Below are 17321 nucleotides of genomic sequence, written 5' to 3'. Positions count from 1 at the left end.
TGGAGTGAAATGGAATGTGGAATGGAATGGATTGGAATTGAATGGAATGAGAAATGGAATGGAATGGATTGTAGAATGGAATTTGGAAGGGAATGCAAATCTATGTGAAATTTAATGTTTAATTCAATGGAATGAAAGGAAAGGATTGTGGAATGGAATGGAATGTGGAATGGAATATGGGGTTGAATGCGGAATGGAATGGAATGGAATGTGGAATGCATTGGAATGCAATGTCGAAGGGAATGGAATGAAATATGGAAAGGAAAGGAATGAAATGTGGATTGTAATGAAATGGAATGGAATTTGAAATGGAATGGAAGAGAATGTGGAAAAAATTGGAATGGAATGTGGAATGGAATACGAAGTGGAGTGGAATGAAATGTGGAATGGAACGTGGAATGGAAAGTGGAATGGAAGGTGGAATGGAATGTGGAATGGAATGGAATGGAACGAAGAATGGAAAGTGCAATGGAACTTGTAATGGAACTTGGAATCGAATGAAAGGGAAATTGGAATTTAATGGAATTGAATGGAATGTCGAATGGAATGGAATGGAATGTGGAATGGAATGGAAGCGAATGTGGAATGGAATGGAAGAGAATGTGGAATGGAATGGAAAGGAATGTGAAATGGAATGTGGAATGGAATGTGGAATGGAAAGAATGGAATTTGGAATGAAATGTGGAATGTGAAATGGAATATGGAATGGAATGTGGAATGGAAAGTAATGGAATTTGGAATGCAATGTGGAATGTAATGGAATGGAATTTGGAATGGAATGTGAAAAGGAATGTAATGGAATGAGGAATGGAAAGTGAAATGAAATGCAATGGAATGTGGAATGCAATGCAATGGAATGCGGAATGGACTGGAATTGAACGTGTAATGGAACATGGGATGGAACGTGGAATGAAGAATTGAATGGAATGTGGAAGGTAATGTAATGGAAGGTGGAATGGAATTCATTGTAATGTGGAATGCAATGGAAAGGTATTGAATGGAATATGGAATGGAATGGATCGGAATATAGAGTGGAAATTGGAATGGAATGGAATGTGAAATGGAATGGAATGGAGTGGAATTGAATGTGAAATGGAATGGAATGCAATGTGGAATGGAATATGGAATGGAATGAAATGTGGAATGGAATATGGAATGGAATGTAGAATGGAATGTGGAATGGAATATCGAATGGATTTGAATGCAATGTTGAATGGAATGGAAAGGAATGTGCAATGGCATGTGGAATGGAATGGAATGGAATGTGAAATGGAATGGAACGGAATGTGGAATGGAATGTGGATTGGAATGTGCAATGCAATGGAATGCAACGTGGAATGAAACTTGGAATAGAACGTGGAATGGAAAGTCGAATGGATAGTGGAATGGAACATGGAATGGAAAGTGGAATGTAACGTAGAATGGAACGTGGAATGGAACATGGAATGGAAAGTGGAGTGGAACGTGGAATGAAACGAAATGGAACGTGGAATAGAATGAAATGGAACTTGGATTGCAATGGAATGGACTGTGGAATGGAATGGAGTGGAATGTACAACTGAATGGAATGGAATGTGGAATGGAATGTGGAATGAAAAAGAATGGATCATAGAATGGAATGGAATGGTACCTAGAATGGAAGGGAATGGAATGTGGAATGGAAGGGAATGTGGAATATAATATGGAATGGAATGGAATGGAATGTGGAATGGAAAGTGGAATGGAGTGGAATTGAATGTGCATTGGAATGGAATGGAAAGGAATGTGGAATGGAATGTGAAATTTAATGTGGAAAGAATGAAATTGAATGTGGAATGGAACGTGGAATGAAATGGAATGAAATGGGGAATGGAATGTAAAACGGAAAGTGAAATGGAATGTGGAATGAAATGTGCAATGGAATAAGTAATGGTATGTAATGGAATAGAACGGAATTTGGAACGGAATTGGAATGGAAAGTGGAATGGAGGCGAATGAAATGCAATGGAAAGTGGAATGGAATGGAAGGGAATACGGAATGGAATGGAATGGAATGTGGAATAGAACGTAGAATGGAATGGAATGGAAAGTGGAGTGGATTGGAACGGAATGTGGAATGGAAGGCGGAATGGAATGGAAAGGAACGTGGAATGGAATGGAATGAAACGAGGAAAGGAATGGAATGGAATGTGGAATGCAATGTGCAATGGAACATGGAATGGAATGGACTCAAATGTGGAATAGAATGTGGAATGGATTGGAATGGAATGTGGAATGGATTGTGGAATGGAATGGAATAGAAAATGGAATGGAAAGTGGAATGCAATGGAATGAAATGTGGAAAGAAATGTGGAATTTAAGGTGGAATGGAATAGAACGGAATGTGGTATGGATTGCGGAATGGAAAGTGGCATGGAATGGAATGGAATGTGGAATGGAATGGAGTGGAATGTGAAATTGTACGTGGAACGTATTGGAATGGAATGGAGTGGAATATGAAATTGTACGTGGAATATATTGGAATGGAATGTGGAGTGGAATGGAATGGAACGTGGAATGGAATGGAATGAAACGAGGAATGGAATGAAACGTAATGTGCAATGGAATGTGGAATGGAAAGTTGAATGGAATGCAATGGAATGTGTAATGGAAGGTAAGGTGGAATGGAATGGACTCGAATGTGGAATGGAATGTGGAATGGAATGGAATGGAATGTGGAATGGAATGTGGAATGGAATGGAATGGAATGTGGAAAGGAATGTGCAATGGAATGCAATGGAATGTGTAATGGAATGCAATGGAATGTGGAATGGATGGTGGAATGCAATGTCTAATCGAATGAAATGGAATGTGGAATGGAAAGGAATGGAATGTGGAATTGAACGTGGAATGTATTGGAATGGAATGTGGAGTGGAATGAAATAGAACGTGGAATGGAATGTTGAATGGAATGTTCAATGGAATGTGGACTCTAATGGAATGGAATGTTTAATGGAATGTGGAATGAAATGTGGAATGTAATGTGGAATGTAATGTAGAATGGAACATGGAATGGAAAGTGGAATGGAAAGGAATGGAACCTGGAATAGAACGTGGAATGTAACGTGGAATGGAAAGTAGAATGGAACGTGGAATTCAAAGTGGAATGGAAAGGAAAGGAAAGTGGAATTGAACGTGGAATGGAATGTGAAGGGGAATGGACTGTGGAATGGCATGAAGAGAATGTGGAATGGAACGTGGAATGGAATTGAATGGCATGGAAATTTTAATTGGATGGAATTGAACGGAAAGTGGAGAAGAATGGAATGTGGAATGGAATGGAATTGAACGTGGAATGGAAAGTAAAACTGAATGGAATGGAACGCAAAATGAAATGGAATATGGAATGCAATGGAATGGAGTATGAAATGGAATGTGGAACGGAATAGAATGGAAAGTGGAATGGAATGGAATGGAATGTGGAATGGAATGTGGCATAGAATGAATGGAATGTGGAATGGAATGTAGAATGGAATGGAATGAAATGTGGAATGGAACGTGGAATGGAATGTGGAATGGAATGTGGCATAGAATGAATGGAATGTGTAATGGAATGTAGAATGGAATGGAATGAAATGTGGAATGGAACGTGGAATGGAATGTGGAATGGAATGGAATGGAATGTGGAAAGGAATGGAATTGAAGGTCGAATGGAATGTGTAATGAAATAGAATGGAAACTGCAATGGAATGGAATGGAATGTGGAATGCAATGTGGAATGTAATGGAATGCGGAATGCAATGTGGAATGGATTGGAATGAAACGTGGAAAGGAATGTGCAATGGAATGCGGAATGGAATTTAATGGAATCTGGAATGGAATGTGGAATGGAGTGCAACGGAAGGTCGAATGGAATGTGAAATGAAATGGAATGGAATGTGGAATGAATTGGAATGGATTGTGGAATGGAATGGAACGTGGAATACAATGTGGAATGGAACGGAATGTAATGTGGAATGCAACTTGGAATGGAATGTGCAATGGAACGTGGAACGCACTAGAATGTGGAATGCAATGTGGAAGGGAACGTGGAATGGAATGGAATGTGGAATGAATGGAATGTGGAATGCATTGTTTAATGGAATGTGGAATGGAATGGATTGTGGAATGGATTGTGTAATGGAATGTGGAATGGAAATTGGAATGGAATAGAGTGGAATAGGGAATGGAATGTGGAATGGAATGGAATGGAATGTGGAATTCAATGGAATGGAATGTGCAATGGAATGTGCAATGGAATGCGGAATTGAATGGAATGGAATGTGTAATGGAATGTGGAATGGAATGTGGAATGGAACGTGGAATGGAATGTGGAATGGAACATGGAATGAAATGTGGAATGGAAATGATAGAAACCTGGAATAGACCGTGGAATGCTACTTGGAATGGAACGTGGAATGGAAGTGGAATGCAAAGTGGAATTGCAAGCAGAGGAACGTGGAATTGAACGGGGAATTAAAAGTGAAAGGGAATGGAATGTGGAATGTCATGGAACAGAATATGGAATGGAAAGTGCAATGGAATTGAAAGGAATGGAATGTAGCATAGAATGGAATTGTTGGAATGTGGAATAGAATGGAATGTGGAATTGAATGGAATGGAATGTGGAATGGAATGGAATACAATGTGGAATGGAATGTGGAATGTAGAGGAATGGAATGTGGAATGGAATTTGGAATGAAATGGAATGCAAAGAGGAATGAAATGGAATAGAATATGGAATGAAACTGAATGAAATCCGGAATGGAATGGAATGGAATCTGGAATAGAATAAATGGAATGTGGAATGGAATGTGGAATGGAATGCATAATGGAATGCAATGGAATATTGAATGGAATGTGGAATGGAATGTGTAATGGAAAGTGGAATGAAATGTGGAATTGAATCGAATTGAAGGTCGAATGGAATGTGGAATGAAATGGAATGGAAAGTTGAATGGAATGGAATGGTATGTGGAATGCAAAGTGGAATGGAATGGAATGGAATGTGGAATGGTATGTGGAAAGGAATGGAATGTTGAAAGGAATGTGGAAAGGAACGTGGAAAGGAATGGAATGTGGAATGGAATCTGGAATGAAATCCGGAATGGAATGTGAAATGGAATGGATTGAAATGTGGAATGGAATGTGGAATGGAAAGGAATGGACCGTGTAATGGAAAGGGGAATTGAATGGAATGGAACGTGGAATGAAATGTGGAATGGAATGTGCAATGGAATGTTGAATGGCATGTGTAATGGAACATGGAATGGAACATGGAATGGAAACTGGAATGGAAAGGAATTGAAAGTGTAATGGAACGTGGAATGGAACGTTAAAAGCAAAGTGGAATGGAATGGAAAGGATCGTGAAATTGAAAGTGGAATGGAATGGGGAATGGAATGGAATGGAAGGTGAAAGGGAATTGAATGTGGAATGGAATGGAATGGAATGGAAAATGGAAGGGAATGGAATGGAATGTGGATTGGAATGGTATGGAATGTGGAATGGAATGGAATGGAATGTGGAATGGAATGGTATGGAATGTGGAATGGAATGGAATGGAATGTGGAATGGAATGTAATGCAATGTGGAATGGAATCGAATGGAATGTGGAATGGAATGTGGAATGGAATGGAACGGAATGTGGCATGGAATGTGGAATGGAATGGAATGAGGAATGGAAATGAAAGGAATGTGCAATGCAGTGTCAAATGGAGTGGAATGGAATGTGGAACGCAATGATGGAATGGAATGAAATGCAGTATGAAATGGAATGGAAGGTGGAAAGGAAAGTAATGGAATGGAATGGATTGTTGAATGGAATGGAATGGAATGCTGAAGGGAATGGAATGGAATGTAGAAGGAAATGTGGAATGGAACGGAATGCAATGTGGAATGGAATGTGGAATGGAATGAAATGTGGAATGGAATGGATTGTGGAATGGAATGGAATGGAATGTGGAATGGACTGGAATGCAGTGTTGAATGGCACGGAATGGAATATAGAATGCAATGTGGAATGGAATGTGGAATCGAATAAAATGTGGAATGGAATGGAATGGAATGTGGTATGGAATGGAAAGAAATGGAATGTGGAATGGAATGTGGAATGGATTGGAGTGGAATGTGGAATGGAAGGTGTAGTGGAATAGAATGCAATGTAGAATGAATGGGAATGTAACTGAAAGGAACGTGGAATGGAATGCAATGGAGTGTGAAATGGAATGGAATGATACGTGGAATGCAAAGTGGAAAATAATGGAATGAAATATGGAAGGGAATGTGGAATGGAAAGGAAAGGAATGTGTAATGGAATGTGGAATGGAATGGAAAAGAATGCGGAATGGAACATTGAATGGACGGTGGAATGGAATGGAATGGAACATGGAATTGAACATGAAATGGAAAGTGTAATGGAACGTGGAAAGTAGAATGGAAAGTGGAACAGAACATAGAATGTAAGAGATTGGAACCTGGAACTGAACGCGGAATGGAATGTAGAATGGAACGCGGAATTGAACGTGGAATGGAACATGAAAGGAATGTGGAATGGAATGGAATGGAATGTGGAATGACATGGAATGGAATGGAACAAGGACTGGTACGGAATGGAATGGATCTGAAGGTGGAATGGAATGGAATGGAATGTGGAATAGAATGTAATGTGGAATGGAACACAATGGAAGGCAATGTTTAATGGAATGGAATGGAATGTGGAATGGAATAGAATAGAATGTGGGATGGAACGGAATGTAGTGGAATGATTAATGGAATTCAATATCATGTGGAAAGTAACGTGGAATGGAATGGAATGGAAAGTTGAATGGAACGAGAATGGAATGTGGAACGGAAAGTGGAATGGAATGGAATGTGGAATGGAACGTGGAATGGAAGGGAAATTGGAATGGATTGTGGAATGGAATGGAATGGAATGTGGAATGGAATGGAATGGATAGTGGAATGGAATGGAATGGACTGTGGAATGGATTGCAATGGAATGGAAGATGAAATGGAATGTGGAATGAAATGGAATGGAAAGTGGAATGGAAAGTGGAACGGAATGGAATGGAATGTGGAATGGAATGGAATGCCATGTGGAAAGGAATGGAATGGAATGTGCAATTCAATGGAATGGAATGTGGAATGAAACGTGGAATGGAAAGGAATGCAAAGTGGAATGGAATGTGGATTGGAATGGAATGGAAGGGAACGTGGAATGGAATGAAATGTAATGTGGAATGGAATTGAATATAATGGAATGTGGAATGGAATGAAATGTAATGGATCGTGGAAAGGAACGTGGAATGGATTACGGAATGGAATGGCGTGTGGAATGCATTGTTTAATGGAATGTGGAATGGAATTGGGAATGGAAGGGAATTGAATGTGGAATGGAATATTGAATGATATGGAATGGAATGTGGAATGGAATAGAATGGAATGTGGAATGGAACGTGGAATGGAATGGAATGGAATGTGGAATGGAATGGAATGGAACATGGAATGAAACGTGGAATGGAATGGAATACGGAATAGAATGGTATGAAATGTGGAATGGAATGGAATGGAATGGAATGTGGAATGCAATGGGCTGGAATGTGGAATACAACGTGGAATGGAATGGAATTGAATGCGGAATGGAATGGAATCGAATGTGGAATGGAATATGAAATGGATTGGAATGAAATGTGGCATGGAATGTGGAATGTAACGTGGAATGGAACGTGGAATGGAAACTGCAATTGAACGTGAAATGGAATGGGAATCAAATGTAGAATGGAATGGAAGGGAATATAATGTAATGTGAAATGGAGTGGAATAGAATGTGGAATGGAATATGTAATGGAATGGAATGGAACGTGGAATGGAATGGAATGAGGAATGGAATGGAATGGAATGTATGTGAAATGAAATGAAGTAGAATGTGGAATGGAAAGTGGAATGGAATGGAATGTAAAGTGGAATGCGATGGAATCGAATGTGGAATAGAAAGGAATGGAATGTGGAATGGAATGACATGGAATGTGGAATGCAACGTGAAATGGAATGGAAGGTTCAATGGAATGTGGAATGGATTCCGGAATGGAAAGTAATGTGGAATGGATTGTGGAATGGAATTTGGTATGGATTGTGGAACGGAATGAAATGGAATGAGGAATGGAAAGTGGAATGGAAATTCATTTGGAATGGAATGTGGAATGGAATGGAATGGAAAGGATTGTGGAATGGAATGGAATGTGGAACGGAATTGAATGCAATGTGGAATGCAATCAAATGGAATGTGGAATGGAATTTTGAATGGAATGTGGAATGCAAAGGAATGAAATGCAATGTGGAGTGGCATGGAAAAGAATGTGGAATGGAATGAAATTAAATGTGGAGTAGAATGGAATGGAATAGAATATGGAATGGAATGGACAGGAATGTTGAAAGGAATATAATGCTATGTGGAATGCAATGTGGAAGGGAGGGGAATGGAATGTGGAATGGAATGTGGAATGGAATAGAATTTAATGCGAAATGCAATGTGGAATGGGATGGAATAAAATGTGGAATGGAAAGGAATGGAATGTGGAATGGAAAGGAATGGAATGTGGAATGGAACGTTGAATGGAAACTGGAATGGAACGTGGAAAGGAACATGGAATGAAATGGAATGGAACGTGGAATTGAATGGAATGCAACGTGGAATGAAATTTAATGGAATGTGGAATGGAATAGAACACAACGTGGAATGGAATGGAATGGAATGGAATGTGGAATGGAATTGAATGGAAAGTTGAATTGAATGGAATGGAATGTGGAATGGAATGGAATGGAATGTGGAATGCAATGGAATGGAATGTGGAATGGAATTGAATGGAATGGAAGGAGGACTGCAATGGAATGTAATGGATTGGAACGGAATGTGGATTGGAATTGAATGGAATGTGGAATGGAAACTGGAATGTCATGGAAAGGAATGTGGAATGGATTGTGGAATGGAATGGAATGTGGAATGGAACTGAACGGAATGTGGAATGGAATGTAGAATGGAATGGAATGGAATGTGGAATGGAATGGAATGGAATATGGAATGGAATGGAATAGAATGTGAATTGGAACATGGAATAAAATGGAATGGAAAGTGGAATGGAAAGTGGAATGGAATGGAATGGAAAGTTAAATGGAAAACAGAATGGAATGGAATGAATGTGGAAAGGAATGTGGAATCTAACGTGGAATGGAAAGTGGAATGGAATGTGGAATATGGAATGGAATGGAATGGACTGTGGAATGTGGAATGGAAAGGAATTGAATGTGGAATGGAATGGAATGGAATGTGTTATGGAATGTTATGAAATGTGGAAAGGAATTTCGAATGGAATGTGGAATTGAAGATAAGACGGAATGGAATGCAAAGTGGAATGGAATTTGGAATGGAATGGAAAGTGGAATCAAACGTGGAATGGAAAGTGGAATGGAATGTGGAATGAGGATTGGAATGCAAAGGAAAGTGTAATTGAATGGAATGGAATGTGTCACGGAATGGAATGGAATGTGGAATGGAATTTGGAATGAAATGGAATGCAATGTGAAATGGAACGTGGAATGGAATGGACTGTGGAATAGAATGGAATGGAACATCGAATGGAATGGACTGTGGAATAGAATGGAATGGAACATCGAATGGAATGAAATTGAAAGTGGAATGGAAGGTGGAATGTAATGGAATGGAATGGGGATTGGAGTGGAATGGAATGTGAAATTCAATGTGGAATGGAATGGAATGTAATGCGGAATGGAATGTGAAATGCAATGGAAAGGAATGTGGAATGGAATGGAATTGAATGTGCAGTGGAATGGAATGGAATGTCGAGTGGAATGAAATGTGAAATGGAATGGAATGGAATGTGGAATGGAATCGAATGGAATGTAGAATGGAATTTGCAATGAAATGTGGAAAGTAATGGAATAGAATGCAATGTGGAATGGAATGGAAAGGAATGGGGAATGGAATGGAATGGAACTTGGAATGGAATGGAATGGAATGTGGAATGCAATGGAGTGCTAAGTGGAATGCAATGTGCAATGGAATGGAATGGAATGGAATGAGGAATGGAATGTGGAATGGAATGGAATGGAATATGGAATGGAATGGAGTGGAATGTGCACGGAATATGCAATGGATTGGAAAGGAAATTGGAATGGAACGTGGAATGGAAAGTACAATGGAATGTTTAATGGAATGGAATGGAAAGTAGATTGGAATTGAATGGAATGGAATGGAAAGTGTAACGGCATGGAATGGAAAGAAATGTGGAATGGAATGGAATGGAATGTGGAATGGAATGTGGAATGGAATGGAACGTGGAATGGAATGAAATGGAATGGAAGGTGGAATGGAATGGAATGTGGAATCGTACAGAATGCAATTTGGATTGGAATGGAACGGGATGTAGAATCGAATGGAACGGAAAGGGAATGGAATGGAATGGAATGCTATATGGATTCGAATGGAATTTAATTGAATGTGGAATGGAATGTGGAATGGAATGCAATGGAATGGAATGTGGCATGGAAAGTGGAATGGAATTCAATGGAATGTAGAATGTAATGTGGAATAGAACTGAACGGAACATGGGATGGAACGTAGAATAGAACATGGAATGGAATGAAGATTGCATTGGAATGCCACGCTGAATGGAATGGAATGTAATATTGAATGGAATGGAATGGAATGTGCCATACAGTAGAATGGAATGTGGAATGGAATGGAATGGAATGGAATGGAGGTGGACTGGAATGAAAAGGAATGGAAAGGAAAGTGGAAAGGAATGGAATGGAATGTGGAATGGAATGTGGAATAGCATGGAATGGATTGTGGAATGGAATGGAATGGAATGTGGAATGAAATGGAAGGAAATGTGGAATAGAATGGAATGGAATGTGGAATGGGATGGAATGGAATGAAGTGTGGACTTGAATGCAAAGCAATGGAATAGAATGTGGCATTGAATGGAATTGAAACAGGAATGGAAAGTGGAATGCCATGGAATGGAATGTGGAATGGAATGTGGAATGGAATGCAATGGAACGTGGATTGGAACGTGCAATTGAACGTGGAATGGAACATGGAATGGAACGAAGAATGGAACATGGAAAGATATGTGGAATGGAATGGAATGGAATGTGGAATGGCAGGGAATGGAATGGAATGGAATGTGTAATGGAATGAATGGAATATGGAATGGAATGGAAAGGTATCGAAACTGTAATGGAATGGATTGGAATGGAATGTGAAACGGAATCCACTGGAATGTGGAACAGAATGGAAAGGAATGTGAAATGGAATTGAATGGTATGTGGAAAGGAATGGAAAGCAATGTGGATTGGAATGGAACAGAATGTCGAATGAAATGGAATGGAATGGAATGGAATGTGGAATTGAATGGAATGGAATGTTGAATGGAAAGCAACAGAGGGTGGAATGGAATGGAATGGAGCGTGGAATGGAAAGTGGAATGCAACGGAATAGAAGATGGAATGGAATGTGGAATCAAATGTGGAATGGAATGGAATGAAATGTGGAATGGAATGTGGAAAGAAATGGAATGGAAAATGGATTAAAAAGTGGAATGGAATGGAATGGAATGCAATGTGGAACGGAATGGAATGAAATGTGGAATGGAATGTGAAATGGAAAGCAATGGAATGGAATGTGGAATGGAATGTGGAATGGAATGGAATGCAATCTGAAATGGGATGGAATCGAAAGTGGAATGAAATGTGGAATGGTATGGATCGGAATGTGGAATGGAATGTTGACTGGAATGGAATGGAAGACGGAATGGAATGGAATGCGGAATGCAAAGTGGAATGGAATGGAAAGGAAAGTGTAATGGAATGGAAAGCATTCTGGAAAGGAATGTGGAATGGAATGTGCAACGGAATCTGGAATGGAACGGAATGCAATGTGGAATGGAATGTGGAATGGAATGGAATGGTATTCAATATGGAATGGAATGGAAGGTGGAATGGAATGGAATGGAATGGAATTGAATGTGGAATTGAATGGAATGTAAAGTGGAATGGATTGAAATGGAATGTGGAATGGAATGGAATGGAATGGAAGGTGGAATGGAATGTGAAATTGAATCTGGAATGGAACATGAAATGGAATAAAATGGAACATGAAAAGGAATGGAATGGAACGTGCAATGGAATGGAATGGAATGTGGAATGGGACGTCGAATGGAACGAGGAATGGAATGGAATGGAATGTTGAATGGAAAGGAATGGAATGTGGAATGGAAAGGAATATGGAATGTAACGTGGAATGGAATGGAATGGGACGTGGAATGGAAAGCCGAATGGAACTTCTAATGGAATGCAGAAGAGAAAGTGAAATGGAAAGGAATGGAACATCTAATGGAAAGTAGAATGGAACGTGGAATGGAATGGAATGGAACGTGGAATGCAATGTGGAATGGAATGTGGAGTGTAATGGAATGTACTGTGGAATGGAATGGAATGGAATGTGTTATGGAATGTGGAATAGAATGGAATGGAATGTGGAATGGAATGTGGTATGGGATGCCGAATGGAATGTGAAAGGGAACGTGGAATGCAATGTGGAATGGAATGCGGATTCTAATGTGGAATCAAATGGAATGGAATGTGGAATGGAAGGTGGAATGGATTGGAAAGGAATGTGGAAAGGAATGCGGAATGGAATGAAATGGAATGTGGAATGATATCTGGAATGGAATGGAATGGAATGGATTGTGGACTGCTACGTGGAATAAAAAGGAATGGAATGTGGAGTGGAATGTGGAATGAAATGGAATGGAATGTGGAAAGAAATGTGGAATGGAACGGAATGGAAAGGAATGTGGAATGGAATGGAATGTGGAATGAAAGGTGTAATGGGATGTGGAATGGAACGTGGAATGGAGTGGAATGGAATGTGGAATGGAACGTGGAATTGAATGGAATGGAACATGGAATGGATTGTGGAATGGAACGTGGAATGGAATGTGGAATGTCACGTGGCATGCAATGTGCAATGGAAAGTGGAAAGGATTGTGGAATGGAATGTGGAATGCAATGTTGAATGCAACGTGGAATGGAATGGAACAGAATGTGGAATGGAACTTGCATGGAATGGAACGTGGAATGTAACGTGGAATGGAACGTGGAATGGAATTTGAAATGGAAGTTGGAATCTAATGTACAACGGAATGTGGAATGGAAAGTGGAATGGAATGGAACGGAAAGTGGAATGGATCGTGGAATCGATTGGAATGTAACGTGGAATGGAACGTGGAATCAATGTGGAATGGAATGTGGAATGGAACTTGGAGCGGAATGGAATGAAATGTGGAGTGGAATGTGGAATGGAATGTGGAATGGAATGGAATGGAATGGAATGTGGAATGGCATGTAGAATTGAATGTTGAATGTTATGGAATAGAGTGTGGAATGGATTGTGGAATGCATGGAATGGAGTGTGGAATGGAATGTGGAATGGAAAGTTGAATGGAATGTTGAATGGAATGGAAGGTGGAATGGAATGTGGAATGGAATGGAATGGAAAGTTGAATGGAATGTTGAATGGAATGGAAGGTGGAATGGAATGTGGAATGGAATGGAATGGAATGTGGAATGGAATGTGGGCTGCAGTGGAATGCAATGTGGAATGGAATCCAGTGGAATGTGGAATGGAATGTAATGGAATGTGGAATGGAATGTTTAATGGAATGTGGAATGAAATGTAGACTGGAACGTGGAATGGATCGGGGAATGGAATGGAATGGACCGTGGAATGGAACGTGGAATGGAACGAGGAATGGGAGTTGGAATGGATTGTGGAATGGAATGGAACGGAAAGCGGAATGGAATTTGGAATGGAATGTGGAATGGAAAGGAACGGAATGTGTAAAGGCATGTGGAATGGAATGGAATGGAATGTGGAATGATATGTGGAATGGAATGCAATGGAATGTGGAATGGAATGGAATGGAATGTGGAATGGAATGGAATGGAATTTGGAATGGAATGAGGAATGGTATATGCAGTGGAATGTGGAATGTAACGTGGAATATAATGGAATGGAAAGTGGAATTGAAAGTGCAATGGAATGGAAAGGAACGTGGAATAGAATGTGGAATGGAATGTGGAATGGAACGTGGAATGGAATGGAATGGAATGTGGTAAGGAATGCGGAATGGAATTTTGAATGGAATGGAATGGACTGGAATGAGAAGTGGAATGTGGAATGAAATGGAATGGAATATGTAATGGAATGTGGAATGGAATGGAATGGAAAGAGGAATCGAATGTGGAATGGAATGCGGTGGAATGTAGAATGGACTGGAATGGAATGTGGAATGGAATGTGAAATAGAATGTGGACTGGCACGTGGAATGGAGCGGAGTGCAATGTGGAATGGAATGTGGAATGGAATGTGAAATGGAACGTGGAATAAACTGCAATGTGGAATGGAACGTGGATTGCAATGGAATGGAATGCGGAATGGGACACGGAATGGAATGTGGAATGGGAAGCGGAATGGAATGGAGAGGAATGTGTAATGCATCATGGAAAGGAATGGAATGGAACGTGGAATGGAATGTGGAATGGAACGTGGAATGGAATGTGGAATGGAACGTGGAATGGAATATGGAATGGAACGTGGAATGGAATGTGCAATGGAATGCAGAATAGAATGGGTAATGGAATGGAATGGAATGTGGAATGGAATGTGGAAAGGAATGTGGAATGGAATGTGTAATGTAATGGAATGGAATGGAATGGAATGTGGAATGGATTGTGGAAACGAATGTGGAATGGAATGTGAAAAGGATCGGAATGAAATGTGGAAAGGTGTGTGGAATGCAACAAGGAATGTAATGGAGTGGAACGGAACGGAATGTGGAATGAAACGTACAATGGAAAGTAGAATGGAACGGAATGGAAAGTGTAATGGAATGGAATGGAAAGTGGAATGAAACGCGAACTTGAACGTGGATTGGAACGTTGAATGGACAGTGGAATGGAATGGAAAAAATGCGGACTGGAAGGCAAAGGAATGTGGAATGGAATGGAACGGAATTGAATTGACTGGAATGTGGAAAGTTATGGAATGGAACGTGCAATGCAAAGTTGAACGGAATGGAACAGAACGGAATGGAACGTGGAATGGAACGAGGAATGGAACGCGGAATGGAACGTGGAATGGAATGGAGTGGAACGTAGTATGGAACGTAGATTATAATGTGGTATGGAATGAGTAATGGATAGTGGAACGCTATGTGGAATGGAATGGAATGGAATGTGGAACGGAATTGAATGGAACGTGGAATGGAATGGAATGGAATGTGGAATGGAATGGAATGGAATGCTAATATAATGTGGAATGGAATGGAAAGGAATCTAGAATGGAATGGAATGGAATGGAACGTGGAATGTGGAAAGGAATGTAGAATGGAACCGAATGTAATGTGGAATGGACTTTAATGGAATGTGGAATGGAAAGTTGAATGGAAAGTGCAATTGATTATGGAATGGAATGTGGAATGGAACGGAATGGAAGGTGGAATGGAATGTGGAATGGAGTGCGGAATGGAACTTGGAATGGAATGCAATGGAATGTCGAAAGGAACATGGAATGGAACGTGGAATGGAACGTGGAATGGAATGGAATGTTATGTGGAATGGAAATAAAATGGAATGTGGAATGAAACTTGAAATGGAATGGAATGGAAAGTGAAATGGAATGGAAAGGAACCAGGAATGGAACCTGAAAAGGAATGAGCAATGGAACGTGGCATGGAATGTGGAATGGAATGTGCAATGCAACGCAATGGAATGTGGAATGGAATGTGGAATTGAGTGTGGAGTGGAACGTGGAAAGTAATGGAATGGATTGTGGAATGTAACGTGCAATGGAACGTGGCATGGAATGGAATGGAATGTGGAATGGAATGTGGAATGGAATGGAATGCAATGTGGAATGGAAAGGAAGGGAATATGGAACAGAATGCAGAATGGAATAGAATGGAACATGAAATGGAAAGGAAAGGAATGTGGAATGTAATGTGGAATGGAAAGGAATGGATTGTGGTATGGAAAGGAAGGTGGAATGGAATGTAATGGATTTTGGTATGGAAAGTAAAGTGGAATGGAATGCAATGGAATGTTGGTTGGAAAGGAATGGAATGTGGAATGGAATGGAAAGGAATGCAATGCAATCCGAAATAGAATGCGAAGTGGAATGAGGAAAGGAATGTGGAATGGAATTTGGAATGGAATGGAATGGAATGCAATGGAATGCGAAATGGAATGAGTATTGGAATGTGGAATGCAATGTGGAATAGAATGAAAAGAAACGTGGAAGTGAATGGAATAGAACGTGGAATGTTATGGAATGGATCGTGGAATGGAAAGTGGAATGGAATGTGGAAGGTAAAGTAGAATGGAAGGCAATGGAATGTGGAATGGAGTGGTATGAGGAATGGAACGTTTAATTGAATGTGGAATCAAATGTGGAAAGGAAAGGAATGAAATCTGGAACAGAATGGAATGAACGTGGAATGGAATGAATGGAATGTGGAAAAGAATGCAATGGAATTTGGAATGGAGTGGAATGGAATGTGGAAAGGAATGTTGAATGGAATGTAGAATGGAATGCAGTGGAATGTGGAATGGAATGCGGAATAGAATGGAATGGAATGTGGAATGGAACGTGTAATGGTAAGTGGAATGAAACGTGGAATGGAATGTGCAATGGAATGTGGAATGGAACGTGGAATGGAATGTGAATGGAAAGTGGAATGGTACATGGAATGGAACGTGGAATAGAATGTGGAATGGAAGGTGGAATGGAACGTGGAATGGATCCTGCAATGCAATGTGAAGTGGAATGTAGAAAGGAATGTAATGGAATGTTGTATGTAACATGGAATTGAATGGAATGGACCTTGGAATGGAACGTGAAATGGAATGTAGAATGGAATGTGGAATGGAATGTGGAATACAATGGAACGGAACATGGAATGAAACGTGGAATGGAATGGAATGGAACGTGGAATGGAATGTGGAATGGAATATGGAATGGAAAGTGGAATGGAACGTGGAATTGAATAGAATGGAACGAGGAATGGAATGGAATGGAACTTGAAATGGAATAGAATGGAACGAGGAATGGAATGGAACTTGTAATGGAATGGAGAATGGAATGTGGAATGGAACGTTTAATGGAATGTGGAATCAAATGTAAAATGGAAAGGAATGGAATGTGAAATAGAATGCAATCAATGTGGAATGGAATGGATAGG

The sequence above is a fragment of the Pongo abelii genome, chromosome 9 (genome assembly GCF_028885655.2).
Source record: "Pongo abelii isolate AG06213 chromosome 9, NHGRI_mPonAbe1-v2.0_pri, whole genome shotgun sequence".
In the NCBI taxonomy this organism is placed as follows: Eukaryota; Metazoa; Chordata; class Mammalia; order Primates; family Hominidae; genus Pongo; species Pongo abelii.
Note: the sequence above shows the minus strand (reverse complement) of the source record.